Source organism: Spinacia oleracea, chromosome 4 (assembly GCF_020520425.1).
Source record: "Spinacia oleracea cultivar Varoflay chromosome 4, BTI_SOV_V1, whole genome shotgun sequence".
NCBI lineage: Eukaryota > Viridiplantae > Streptophyta > Magnoliopsida > Caryophyllales > Amaranthaceae > Spinacia > Spinacia oleracea.
Genome location: NC_079490.1, coordinates 173,380,747 through 173,395,950, shown reverse-complemented (window position 1 = coordinate 173,395,950; position 15,204 = coordinate 173,380,747). Strand labels below are relative to the sequence as shown.

Sequence of the window (15,204 nt, the reverse complement as noted above, 5' to 3'; positions counted from 1 at the left end):
TTGGGAAGGGGGGAGAAGACTGAAACATGTTTTCGCTATAAACGGTTGAGATTTCACCTAATCAACGGTGATGATTGGAGTTCTCACCCTAAGATGGTTCTCACAAGAACCTAAATCTATTTATATATATAGATTTAGGTTCACATGAGAACCATCTTAAGATGAGAACCTCTCTTATCGTGAGAACTCTAATCTTGACCGTTCATTAATTATATCTTACCGTTAATTTCACTGCAAATCCTTTTAGCCGCAAAACCAACTACTACTGCTTAATCTCATATTCTCGACGGATAAATCTCTGAAGTTAAAACCCATCCCCACAGAAAAGAAGGCCACATCGCGATAAATAATCACGATGTTGTGCGTATCGTACAGAAATCTGAAATCAGTGCTCCCTTTCCCATGAATGGAAAACTCAGTGGATATACACAACAAGCAAATCGTTATCCCAATCATGCTCATATACAACAATGACTTCCTACCCATACTGTCAATGGGTAAAAGGGAAACTAGTATATATAGCGGTTGTCGATCTTTGTAACTCCAACAGCAAAGGTTGCTGCTAAGAGCTGAGTGTTACCTTTATCCTAGCTGTCTTAATTAATAATTGTTGGATGCCATTGAAGCTATAAAACCCGAACTTACAAATTAGAACTTAGTATAACTTAATTAATCTAATACGAAATACTATTGAACTATATATATCTATTAACCTATCTAATATTATCTAATTGCAGTACATATTGCTCCATACATAGTAAACTTGAAAAGAAAATTAGCAGTGGAGATAAAAAAATCCCACAACCCTCAACATCTTTTATGTGCATATTTTTTGAACAGAATATACATAGATTTTGAACTATATGTGCATATTATTTGACTCAAATATAATGTGCGTATTTTTTTAAGTGGGGGAATCCAAAATTAAATTCTCAAAAAAAGGAGCACATTTAGCTTAAAAAATATGCACATATAGTTGAAAAATTATGCACATATATTTCGGAAAATACGCATAAAAGTTCTCACGATAAACAAAGTCCTCACCATAAGAGGGTTCTCACCGGAACCTCATATATATATATATATATATATATATATATATATATATATATATATATATATATATATATATATATATATAGAGGAAGGCTCATGTGAGAACACCCCTTCTATGTGAGAACACAATCTTATGTGAGAATAAATCTTGGCCTCTGGATCGTTTCTAATCTAACAGCTGAAATAAGGAATTACTAATGGCATTTTCGTAAATTTGTTAAACAATAACCCAACCACCTCCTTCCTTTCACGCCTAACCGCTTCTCTCCCTAAAATTGCCAAACCTTTGTTTCCCCCTCTATTTTGTCTCTCTTCAATGTGCAACCATTAGAAAGCCTCAATCAAGCTCGAATTTCTCTTGAATCTCGGTTTAATTGCTGCGATTTCTATCCACAATCTCGAATATATTCATCGAACTTCCAGATTTCCTCCATTAAAGGTAAGATATTAAACTTTATTTTCATGATTATGTGATTATTCATGTGATTTTGGGCAGATTTTGTTGAATTTAATTATATTTTGGAGCGATTATTTGTGTTTAGATTCAATTTCGTTCTTAATTTGTGTTTATATTCGAATTCTATCATGTTTTGTGAAATTCTATTGTTTCAAATTCATATTTGTGCAAATTGAATTGTTCGACGTTCGATCTATAATAATTTGATTCGACTCCATATGTTGAACATTGTTGTGTTTTCTTATTTTTTCAATTTCAGATTGATCATTATTCCATCTGTTTGAGCTATGGGATTAGAATTTCATCATACTCCGGTATCATCATTCGCCGAATCCGGTCAGTTTTCTTATAAATATGTCTGATGCTTAATGTTTTTGAATAACTGGCCCTTGTGTTCGAACAATTGTTTTAAATGTTCTGAATAATTGTTCTTTTTGTTCTGGATAGTGGTTCCTGATGTTCTGAATAATGGTTTCTGATGTTCTGAATAATGGTTTCTGATGTTCTGAATAATGGTGTATGATGTTCTGAATAATGGTTTCTGATGTTCTAAATAATTGTTTTTCATGTTCTGAACCTTTACTCATATGTTCTATGTTAGTATTATACATGTTCTGAACTGTTTTTTCTCATTCTTTTGTAGATTCTGTTGTGAATAATTAACAACTTGCAAGTTGTTTTAATTCAAATGTGGTTGTTACTCTTGAATTCATTCCTATATTAACTCATGGAGGAACAAGAGAATGGATTACATATTGTTCCGATGAGTCAAAACAAGTTGTTAATCATGTATATATTGTGTGAAATTCAATCATGTATTTGCGAATTTCATTATTTATTTATGTTGTTTTTTGATCCGAGTCTACATATTGTTTGACCTTGTTGTGTCTTTCATTCTTTTTAATTTCAGGTTTCTATCTGCTTGAGCTAAGGAATTAACAGTTCTTTATAGGCTGCTATCATCAATCACTGAATTGAATCTGGTGAGTTTTCTTATTAACATGTTTTGTATAATTGCTCTTCATGTTCTGAACTTTTATTCACATGTTCTATTTTATTGTTTTACATGTTCTGACCTGTTTTTTCTCTCTCCAAAATGTAGCAGCAACTCTCTTTTCTCTCTCCCTCTCTCTAAATACTTAAAACTTCAATGATCGTCACCAAAATTGTGAATTCCTTTACATTCTTTGTACTTTTATTATATATTTACTGCATATCTTTACCAAATACCTAGAATTTTATCTTATTTACGTTAAATTGAAAGGTACAAATTCAAAATTGGGGCTACTTTTCAATTATGTAATGTTAATTTCTTTATTTTTAGATTCATGTTTTCGATCTGTTTATCGTTCGATAATTTCCAGAAATAGTTTGACTCGAATATTGAATATTGGAATTTGATTGATTTATAGCAATCATGTATGTTCATACTTTTTTTTGTGTTGGAGACTTGGAGTATTAGTTTTTCCAATTTTAGTTTTCTTGCAGATAATTAGGAAGAAAAAAAAACAAAGGCAATGGACAATTGGTGATAATTTGACTAGCATTATAAAATAATAGTACAAGGCCTAAGGAGAAGCAATGTGAGGATTTAAGCCTTGAACCTGAATATCACGGTCCCTCATCCTAGTGTCCAGTATCTTTAATAATAGCCTAGTGTTTATTTTTTCCTTCAATTATTACGTCTTTTGAATACATGCATGTATGATCTGCAGAATTTGCAAACAATAAAACTAGAGATTGGTTCTTAATTTTTTGATTATGTTGCAGCTTAGAACTTCTATGGAGAATAGTACTTCTACCTTTGACAAAGAGAAGGCACAAGAACGGTTATAAAAGCTCTCTAGTGGTGTTGCTGTTTTCAAGGTCCTCCATTTGTTCCTGAAATATGATCCCTTACCGGACCAAGTTGAGTGGCATGGGGTGGATAAAGAAACTGAAGATTCTAAGACCCCTTTTATAGCAAGGGTTTTTGCTAGCATCTCGAGTCTCTCGAGTTTGCCTGATCTTGATCCCAAAGATGGAGCAATCGTAAGAGGCGATACTCCTATGTCAGTCACATGTTTTGCTGCTCCTAGTTGATCGATGATGTATGTGGTCTCCCTAATTATAATCTTTTAATGATTGCAGGGGTAAATGATGAATCTGGTTGATCCCATTTTGTTTGGCAGGATAACCAGTTTCGTGTGTTCTAATTATTGTTGCATATGTTGTAATTATTTTTGTATATGTTCTAATTGTTGTATTTGCTATAAACAGTACTACATCCATTGTTTTCTTGAATATTTTGTTAAAACCTATTAGCTCAAATGGTAGAGCAATGTGCCATTGCACATGGATGTAGGTTCAAATCCTACATAGGTTGTTGACAACACACAACTTAGCTCCAATGTGTTTATATGGATAGGTCCTACAAGAGAGTTACCCTCTGGAATATATCGACACCAACTGGTTAATTTGCTGTTAAATGCTACGCATAAAGGTCCTGTTGCGGATTTCCCGCAGTAGTTACCCTGTGCTTTCTTATCAGACTCCTCCAATGAGGAATTATGTTGGTTATACATCTTGGACATCTCATTCGTGCTTCCCTGCTCCCTTGCTAGTTTCTCCACAAATTGTTGCCTTCCGTTCAAGTGTTAGATTTCATGTTCTAAAAATTAAGGCTAGCGTTCTACAAATTTATACATATATTCCAAAGTAAGTTGAACAGATTCAAAAGTAAATAGAAGTGATTTATAAGTAAAGAATCATAAAATAGGAGAATTGATATCATAAATGGAATGCAAAGAGTTGCCTATGTAGGATTCGAACCTACATCATTGTGCAATCGCACAAAGCTCTACCAATTGAGCTAATAGGCATTGTCCCAAAACATAAGCATTTACGACCATTACTTGTATTAACACCACACACACAAAACTTCTAGCAGCAACCAAACACAGCAGAACGACTTCCCACCCCAGACTGACCCGCAACAACCCTCCCCACAAAAGAAATAGCGTGTACAAGCAGCTATGCAACCACTTAAGACCAAAACCAATATCTACAACAACTATACTACCCCATAATGTTGCCCATGAAAACACATCATAGCTAACCTGGCCCGAATTGTCATAAAAACAAGCCAAAAATCAGACCCAAAGCACATTCAGGAACATATTAGATACAAAAAGAGAACATTGGAACATACCTTTCTAGTTTCAGAACATCTTGTTATGAAATTTAGAACATAAAATATCCATAAACAATAGCTTCTCTACATGAAGAGAACAATATAAAATTATAGCTTCTTAAAAGTGAGGCTTCATGTTCTAAAGAATTGAGATGATGAAATATTACCCAATATTTGAAAGGATGTCACCTAAAAGTGTATTTTCGACAATTGGACTACAAATGGACTCCGGCACTGATGTTTAATCGCTTTATAAACTAGCAATACGTATTAAAAAATTATGTTCTAAAAGGTGAAACTTGATGTTCTAACAAGAGAAATTATATGTTCTAACAAGAGAAATTATATGTTCTAACAAGCGAAGCTATATGTTCTATACATTATTCCTATATGTTCTAAGAATTTAAGCTACATGTTCTAAGCATTTAAGCTACATGTTCTAAGCAGTTAAGCTATATATTCTACAAAGCAATGTACACACCAGTAAGAAAGGCAATAGACTAAAAAAATTTATCCTTCTACTCTACCCAATATATATTTTGATGCACCTTCTCTGTATTCTACCGTGCTTTAAAATATGGCATGTTGAAAACTCTTCACATAGTTTATGAACAAACTAAATAACGAAACTAAGATCCGTATATATTTTTTATATAAAACATCGAGTCTCTTTTCATTCTTCCCAACCCCTACTCCTATCCCAACCCTACCCTCAAAAACCCCCATGCTCTACCATATGGTACGTGTAGTAAAAAAAGATATCAAATATTTTATTTGAATGATTCGCATACAAGTGGAGAGAGGAACGAGAGCTTACACATATCTCATAAGTGGACCACATTGAATTGATGGTTAGTAAAGTCAGAACATGAGCCACAACTAGCATTAACCATTGCCAAGATCCAAAAAATCGATAGACGCTATGAGCCACTAAATATATTTGTTCTAAATCGTGAACTTTCATGATCTTAATTTTAACTTTCATGTTCTAAATTCATTATGCCATATAATGGTAAGTGTAGTCCAGACGTCCAGTCACCCCAGTCCATTCACTCTAGCCCGAACCTTCCCTGATGTAGTAAATGGTAAGTGTAGTCAAATAACATCTAGTTTCTACCAATATTTTTTATGTTCTATACATTAAACAATTTTGTTCTAAACAATGAGTTTTCATGTTCTACATTCTTAACCTTCACATTCTAAAGTATTGAAAGCATAAATATTACCCAATATTGCTCATGATATCTTTCATAGTTGTTTGGCGCATTTATTCTCACGTTCTCTGTTCAAAAATGCAAAACATATAACTATTACTTTTAGAACATCATAAGATGTCGAAATTACCATCACTATCCCTAATTTTTGATGTTTTAAAAAGTAACTTCTATGTTCTAAATATTAAACAATTTTGTTCTAAACAATGAACCTTTATGTTCTAAATGTTGAACCTTCATGTTCTAAAGAATTAAGATTATAAAATATTACCAACATTTTTCAATGATGTCCTTCAGATTTCTTCTTCGACAATTGTACTATCAACGCGCTCGATTTAGCTCTGAATTTTTGGCATGTTTAATCTCATTTACGTCCTTTGAATTTTCTCTGTTTCAAATTTCAGAACATGTAACTATAAGTTTTAGATCATGGTTTATTTCATAAATCAGTAAATATAGAAAACAAATTAATTTAAAGATTAGAAAAATCAGAAATTAATAACCTAAAATTCAAAAATTCAAAAACTGATCACAAATAAAGTAAAATAAAAACATGAACAATTAATTAAAAAATTAATCACAAAAGTTCAGAACAAACTGATTCTGGATTCAGAAATCGATCAAAAAAAATCCAGAACAAACTGATTCTAAATTCAAAAAAAATAAAACAACAAATAGAACATCAAATACTACAATCAGAACATTCAATCTACTCAATTACTTACGAATTTTCTATATTTTTACCTTACAATCAAAACTTATCATAAATTAACTAAAATAATGTTTAAAAACAAGGAAAATAGTTTGAATTTTGTGTATTTCATTTACCTTCTTCGTTCGTATTTTTTTTTCCAGGTTGATTTGTTGAATATTCACCTTCGTTCATCTTCAACTGACAAAATTATGTTAAAATTAGCGGTAATTGTAGTAGAAGAGAAGAAATATAGAACAATGAAGCGAGACTTTACCTTAAATCAGTAAGTAATCGGCGATTTTGGAGCTTGATCGCCGTTCTCTAGAGCTTTAATGGTTGTTTCTGGAGGAGAGAGAAAATGGTGAGAGAGAGGGTGGAGGATAATCGTTTGTAGAGAGAGAGCGTGAATACTGAGATTAGTTTGAGAGAGAAAGGGGCGTGGGTTTTATTATGTTAGTAGTTGGAAGGTTATTTACATATTGCCATTAATTGGTTTTAATCCTAGCCCTTAGATTGAATCTAATCCTACGGATTAGATTCATTCTCATATATACTAGTATACTCACATAGGGACCTATGTGTTGACTAGGTTCTCATGTTCTAAATTTAGAACATGCTTGAATGGATTTAAAACATTCTTGAATAAGTTTAGAACATGCTTGAATAAATTTTAAATACAATGAATAAAGTTAGAACATGCTGAAAGTTTGAATAAATTTAAAACTTGCTTGAATAAATTTAGAACATGTTTGAATGGATTTAGAACAAGCTTGAATAAATTTAGAACGTGGTTGAATAAATTTAGAACATGCTTGAATAAATTTAGAACGTGGTTGAATAAATTTAGAACATGCTTGAATAAATTTAGAACATCGTTGAGTAAATTTAGAACATGCTTGAATAAATTTAGAACATGCTTGAATAAATTTAGAACATGCTTGAATAAATTTAGAACGTGGTTGAATAAATTTAGAACTTGGTTGAACAAATTTAGAACATCGTTGAATAAATTTAGAACATGCTTGAATAAATTTAGAACATGCTTGAATAAATTTAGAACGTGCTTGAATAAATTTACAACATGAGCTTACAAAATTTAGAACATGGTTGAATAATTTTAGAACATGCTTGAATTAATCTAGAACATGAGGTTAAAAATTTAGAATATGGTTGAATAATTTTAGAACATGCTTGAATTAATCTAGAACATGAGGTTAAAAATTTAGAACATGGTTGAATAAAATTAAAACATGCTTGAATAAATTTAGAACATGGATGAACCAATTTAGAATATGGTTAAATAAGCTTAGAACATGGTTGAATAAATTTAGAACATTAGTTTGAAAATTTAGAACATGCTTGAATAAATTTAGAACATGAGCTTACAAATTTAGAACATGGTTGAATAATTTTAGAACATGCTTGAATTAATCTAGAACATGAGGTTAAAAATTTAGAACATGGTTGAATAATTTTAGAACATGCTTGAATTAATGTAGAACACGAGGTTAAAAATTTAGAACATGGTTGAATACAATTAAAACATGCTTGAATAAATTTAGAACATGGCTGAACCAATTTAGAATATGGTTAAATAAGTTTAGAACATGGTTGAATAATTTAGAACATGAGTTTGAAAATTTAGAACATTGTTAAACAAATATAGAACATAGAGAGTGTAAAAGTGTTCTCACCATAAGAAGTGTTCTTACATAAGGAGGTGTTCTCACCGGATCCCTCCCCTATATATATATATATATATATATATATATATATATATATATATATATCCAACCAAATCTTTGATTAAATAATAAAAGTATTTATAGCTAACAAAATTGTAAATTGACTGACCTTAATTAATTTTGTTGAATACGATTAACAACTTTTTTTAAAGGGAATTAACAACTTTATAAGTAACAAAATAATATATATATCTATCCATCTATCTATCTATCTATTACTATATACTAAAAGACATACCAGAAATGACACGTGTCACGTCCTAGTGAGTCCTTAGTATTTTTTTCTTTATTTTTAAAAAATCTTTTAATTGAAGAATCTTTTAAAATATCTGATTTTCTGATTTTTTTTGTTCTTATTCTTTTCTTCTATTTAATATAATAGAAGGTTATATATGCAAAAATAAATTATGATTTTATGTATTACGACAAGGATAAAAAGAATCACAAGGATCTAACCTAGTTTTACTTTATTTAATTGATTTATATATTAATAAATAAAATAATTTAATCAATGTATTTCCTTATATTCCCACTATATATAGTAACAGAAAATAGTTGAAGGTTAATATTAATTACAACAAATTTTTGATATTTGTAATATTTAGCACTCACCCGATATACTAGGTACTATATTATTTAAACACGATTTTTTGAACATTGTAATCACTTTTCCCTTCCAATACCTCTGATTTGGGGAGGAGAAAAGAAGTGATCATTAGGATCTTGGAGAATTGGAGTAAAAGAAAGCCAAGTCTTAAGAAAAGACCTTTTATATTACAATTTTTGTGGGAAATCACCTTTTAATTTTTATTATCTATTTGGTGAAAAAACACCTTATATGATAATATTGTTTATATAATAAGCACACCTTAAGGTCCCAACAATTTAAGTTATTGGGCATTGACGTTCCACTTTTACCCACCAAATATTTAGGTGATTACACTATTAACATCAAGGAATCAGCACACATGGTTTGATGAAAAAGAATGAAAATCGATGCCCGAAACTTGAATATTTGATGGAAATCCGAGCTTAAATAGGTGTTGTATCACAATTTTTTTCAAAAGGTGTTTTTTCATAAAAAAATGCCCCTCCGTTCCTTTTTGATCTTCCTGTTTCCATAAATAGCGTTCCTATTTGATTTTCCTGTTTCTTTTTTTAGACATGAGTTTTTACCCAAATACCATTCTTTATCATTATAATTACCAAAAATACCTAAAAATCTTTCCATATATATTACTAGTCTTATATGCACGCGATGCGTGCGAATATAAGAACAAATTTGTGTTATTACATATAAACCTGAAATAACATGTAAAGAATATAATATAAATGCGATGCGTGCGAATATAAGAAACATATAAGTTAGATATAATCGAACACATATAAACAGATTGATTAAAATGATAAGAATTAATTTAAGGGGCTAAGATTGATTAAAATGCTTCTTTGGTTGTCATTATATTCTCTATTGTATAAGAGTGGAGGGTATTTTAGTAATCCAAGGAGAACACGAAAAGTGGATTTACCAAAAATAACCTCACCTCTTCATCCTTACTTACAGACATCAATTTCATCCTCCATACTATTGAATTTTTTCACATCTTCATTATTCAGCTTCATTTTCTTCAAATTCCGAGGAGCTTTCTTCTGATTATTTCCACGCTTTCCCATTTTCTCAAAAACAAATTGCAGAAACCTCAGCAAACTAAAAATTAACTAAAATCCTGATAAAAATTCACAAAACCAAATTAAATTATTAACACCTAATTAAAAAAGGAAATAAAATTATTGCTTGAAAATAATCACAAAATGAAATTAAATTACAAACACCTAATTAAAATCCTAATAATTACAAAATAACTAAAAAAATCCCCAGAAAAAGAAATCTAATTTAAACAAAACAGAAAAGCAAATGAAGAACTTTTACCCGATAATTGAAGAAGATCGATCAAACCCAGGAATTTCACCCAAATTTATAGAACCCTAATTGGAGCGCACTAAAATTCAATTGGAGCAACAGCAGGATTCAATTCCAGATTTGCAATTCTGAGAAGATTAAGTTAGTTAGAAAATTGAAATCAAATGAATCCATCATCTGAATCCCTCTTTTATTTGAATAAATCAATCAGAAAATTGAAATCAAATTGAAAAAGGGTAAATTACGATTGGAATTGTAAAATACTCACCATTATTGTTTTGGAAACTTCTACTTTCTGGATTCGCAGCCGGAGTACCCTGGAAAGGAAAAATCGACCGAGCTTGAGTCACGTTGTGTTGAATTTCTGAGTAGGCGGAAGCCATTGAAGAGCAGATTCGAAAGGATTGAGAGAGAAAGGGCGATGGAGTTGAGAGTGAACGGACGTGTGTTCTGGGTAATTTTAGGGCTTGGAATCAAAGTGGTTTAATTAGGGGGAAGGTATTACCGTCTTTTTCTTTGGGGACACGAAAAGTTAATTTACTATTTTAACCTCAGCTAGTCTTATATGCACGCGATCCGTGCGAGATTATATAAAAAATTAAAATTGTATTACTACCACTAAATATACATACTTCGTATTAGATTAAAAAAATATTCGCAAAGTTCATATTTTAAAAAATTAAGGTTATAGTATACAATCATACATCTAAATAGTGTAACGGAGTAATCATGTGTTTACTTTAATGAACAACATGACGACCTAAAAGCAGTTGTTCAAGAGATCACAACAATTCATCTTCAATTCATTGTCATACACAAAAATAAACCTCACAACCATGACTCAAGAACGTCTCCATAAAATTAACAAAATTTACAAAATGTTCACACTTGAAATCATGTCTATATACAAATAGTTCAGCCACGGTTCGACAACAGCATAAGCACTTATGAACCCTCTTCTAAAGGGATATCAAAATACATCAAACCACTAACACAATATCAAATTCAATTGTAAATTTGTTGATACATGCATTTTCACAAATAGGGTACTTTTAAGCAACTATAGCTCTCCTCTAAAACCTGCACTTGACAAATACTGATTCAAGATCATTTCTTTGCTTAGGATATCGTCCCCTCTCCAGAAACAGCCCTTCAAGTGACCGATTTGTGACCATCTCCTTGCTTAGGATCTCGACCTCTCTCGTGGTGGAGGAGATCGACTGCGATAATAGTTAAGATGCAATGGAGTAATTAAGTACACAGTTGAGTTGAAGAGAGAACTGAATGTTCTTTAAGTTCACAACAGATATTTTGTATAAAAGAACAACATGGGCATGGGGACTCACATCTATACCTAGTACCTCATTAGTCGGAAAAGCTCAAGGGAATTAGGATGGAAATGAACACAAACCTGTGGTATCTTCCTCCATTAGCAAGGCCTTCATCTTTAGCATAATCAGGAGTTCCCCTGAGTTTCAGGTCTAGAACGACTGCATCAATATTCAACAACATAGAATCTATAAATTAAGTCTTAAATTGAGTCTGAGGAGAAATTGAGGTGTTCAGTTTAGAGATTAACTGAACATGTGATATCTTCCATTAGAAGTTCATCTTTAGGATAATCAGGCGTTCCTCGACCTCAAGTCTAAAGCGACTGCATCGACAGTATAGGTTTCAGTCCCAAAATGGTAGAGAGATGAAGATAGTCAGGTTGGATATGAACACAAACCTGTGGTATCTTCCATTAGCAGGGCTTTCATCTTTAACAAATTCAGGACTACCCCGAGCTTCGGGTCTAGAGCGACTGCATAAACAATAAATGTTCTAAAATTAATAGAGATGCACGCGATGTACGAAGCTCAAAGTTAAATAAATACATTAGAAAAAAATAATTTCCCTAGTTTTATAAGACTCCATAATTTCCCTTCCCGTTATAGTCTCCTTCATTTCCGTAGAGCTGTCATATGTCCAGTAACACCATTAACAATTCTCCCATCATCATCATAATCATCATCTAATCATCAAATCAAAAATCATCAAATCACAAAGAAATATACAGTCGATAATACTAACCCCTTCTTTCTGATCCAGACTCCACCTTGCCGTCACTCGTCCTCGAACCTTGCACCGTCGAATCCCCACCCTGTTTCTGATTAAAATTACCTCCATAGTAATTCTGATCTTTATAAACTTCTGGTCTAGGCTCTTTCACACCCTCTCTTGCTTCCTATTTTAGTAAAAAAAAATCAAAAAATCAAAAAACTTTCACTAAAATCAGTTTCTAATGCAGGCTGAACTCAAATCAGTTTCTGATGCAGGCTGAACTCAAATCAGTTTCTGATGCAGGCTCAACTTAAATCATAAATAACAGTAACAACGAAATTAAACAATATAATTAATTGCACTTAAATACCTGTCCAACTGCACTTAGTAGTATTACATCTGAGTTATATTGCTGCATCTATAACAAAAACAAAAAGAACAAATCATCAATTTCTCAACAAAAATGGAAATAAATTCAATTAATTGGAAATAAACCAAATATCAAAATCAATAATCAATCCGTAAATTATGTGGCGTTACCTAATTCATAGTCCATCCAGCAGTATTCAACACTTTCTGTGACGTTAAATTGCAATTTCCTATTCCTATACCCAACCAAACACATCACTGAACTACTAAAGACAATAAAATTACACTAACAATAGTCATTCATACTACACTAATTTAATTAAGACAGACATAAACATGTTTTCATCTACCAAACGCAAAGAACCTTAAAAATAACAAAATCAATTGAAAATAATTGGGGGAAAGAAGCTCACGTTTGGAAAGGAACCACTCCTGCCAGTAGGATCTGCAACATCTTCTTTCTTAAAATCACCATCTTCAAAGTGAGATCAGTAGAGAAATTCGAACCTGAATGACGAAGAATTCCAAGTTGATGTTGTAATTAAGTTACACTTCAGTCAACTAAAAAAATTCAATCAATATGCCAAATTTCCGAAAATTATACAAAAATAACCTCAAGTGTTTCCTTATTGAATAGGGATCAACAAATTATACCCTTGAGCTTGGCATATTTTTTTATCAACAAATTCTATATATTTATTTATTTTAATTTTACTATCACTGTCCTCAAAGGGGTTGGTACAACAACTTGGTAGTTATATTAATTAAATTAATGCAAAAACACAAAACTAATAAAATATCTTAATCATGCATAACAGTCATTAATTCAATTATGTGATCACATAATCACCAGACCAAAGGGGGAAAAATTCAATTGACAAATACTATACTCTCCCATTAATCCATTTCATATTATTTGACCAAGATCCTAATTAGTCCATTCGATATGTACGTACATAACCTTAAAAAAACGATGATATGGAAGGGAGTAAAAATAAGGGGAAGAAATTTACAGCTAGGGTTTTCCAGAGGGTGAATTTGTCCAAATAGTAAGAAGGACAGCTGCTGCTGCATTCTCCTTGTTCTCGGATTAGCTCGTTTTACCCATTATTATGCTTATCATTCTCTAACCTGATTTCTTCCAATGTCATAAAACTATGATTTATGTCTCCTTCACTCCTCTCTAATTCAACCATTGCAATGCGTCTGAAACCCAAAAACAAAAACAACCAAAAAGCAAATATTTTGTCAAATAATTACGTTTCGTAATAGAAAAAACCATAATCAACATCAAGATGAAGTAAAAGGGAGAAAGAATACTGCCAAAACTGCTAATTTATTCTAGATCGTCAACGAAAGCTTGAATTTGAATGAAATCAGATCCCGAAATCTGCAAAATTAAAAATAAAAATCGAATTGACAATCACTCACATCACCTTTCTCACGCAGCGGCAGCTTTTGCCCATTCATTAAGAGAGAAATCAAATTCTCGAAGAGTTTCGAAGTCAAATTTGGGGAAAACAAATCAGTTGATTTTGGAGAGAGAGAGATTCAAAGATTTTCTGAGAAAATTTTCTCTCTTTGTGATTGTGTTTTCTGAGTGTGTTTTGATTTGTGGAGATTCAAAGGTTTTGGGTTATGTAAATTGAATTAGGTTTGCCGTTTCTGTTTCTTTTTGCCATTAAACAAAAATAATCCGATCTCAGGGGTAGAAGACGAAGATGAATCGAAGAATAGAAGATAGAGAAAGGGAGAAGATGAAGACTTACCATAGTTGCTGCTGAGGTTTCACGCATCGAAAGAAAGGGAGATGGAGTTGAGATGGAGGGAGGGAGGGAGGGAGAGAGAGAGAGGGGGAGGAGAGTGTGCGGTAAGAGACCGCGACATTTTAGGGTTTGTAACTGTGATTAACGGTTAAACGGGGGAGGGCATTATTGTATTTTCTCAAGTGGACACGAAAAGTTAATTTACCAAAAAAACCCTCAGGAGTTGGCTTATATAATAGAGATACCATAAATTTCACCACCATTCCTTATTATATTCATTCACATTTTCCCATTCACCCACCCACCCAACCCCACTTTTATGATTTTTTTATTACTTTAATACAAATATCTTCGCTCTCTTTCACTTTTTTTATTACTTTAATACAAATATCTTCGCTCTCTTTCACTTTTTTATTACTTTCCTTCATTTATTTATTTATTTATTTATTTATTACCTTATCTTACACCCAATCATTACCAGATTCTTTTTTGTTAACTTCCATTCATATTCCACAATAGAAAGATAAAAAAGGAACAGAAGAAGTAGTATAAAAGATGTTTTTTCACAAATTTGCCTAAAAGGAACAAAATAAATACTCCATTCGTTTCATAATAATGTTCCAATTTAGAATTTTGGCACTACATATTTACAATTGAAGAAAATTTTCTAAATTATTTACAATACATAAGAAAAACATATTTATGTATAGTCTTATTTGATTCGTAACAATGAGCTGAATATTTTAATAATATAAAATTTTTATTTT

The 15,204-nt window shown here is 31.6% G+C and overlaps 3 long non-coding RNA genes across 6 annotated transcripts; 1 reads left to right on the top strand and 2 right to left on the bottom strand.

The window, feature by feature from the left end:
- Positions 1–1,167: 1,167 nt before the first annotated feature.
- Positions 1,168–3,776, top strand: LOC130472314 (uncharacterized). The gene is made up of 3 exons (XR_008932415.1): positions 1,168–1,849; positions 2,424–2,496; positions 3,284–3,776. It is a non-coding gene; the product is annotated as an uncharacterized lncRNA (long non-coding RNA).
- Positions 3,777–9,970: 6,194 nt separating this feature from the next.
- LOC130472313 (uncharacterized) lies at positions 9,971–10,699 on the bottom strand. Its single transcript, XR_008932414.1, has 3 exons — positions 10,528–10,699; positions 10,269–10,387; positions 9,971–10,065 (listed from the first exon to the last, which is right to left on the bottom strand). It is a non-coding gene; the product is annotated as an uncharacterized lncRNA (long non-coding RNA).
- Positions 10,700–11,096: 397 nt separating this feature from the next.
- Positions 11,097–14,486, bottom strand: LOC130472312 (uncharacterized). 4 transcript variants are annotated; one of them, XR_008932412.1, is made up of 10 exons: positions 14,108–14,486; positions 13,685–13,877; positions 13,085–13,178; positions 12,843–12,907; positions 12,673–12,720; positions 12,333–12,486; positions 11,989–12,216; positions 11,839–11,913; positions 11,671–11,749; positions 11,097–11,479 (listed from the first exon to the last, which is right to left on the bottom strand). It is a non-coding gene; the product is annotated as an uncharacterized lncRNA (long non-coding RNA). The 4 variants fall into 4 exon arrangements; XR_008932411.1 differs by having other exon boundaries at positions 11,989–12,063; XR_008932410.1 differs by having other exon boundaries at positions 11,989–12,486.
- Positions 14,487–15,204: the final 718 nt, after the last annotated feature.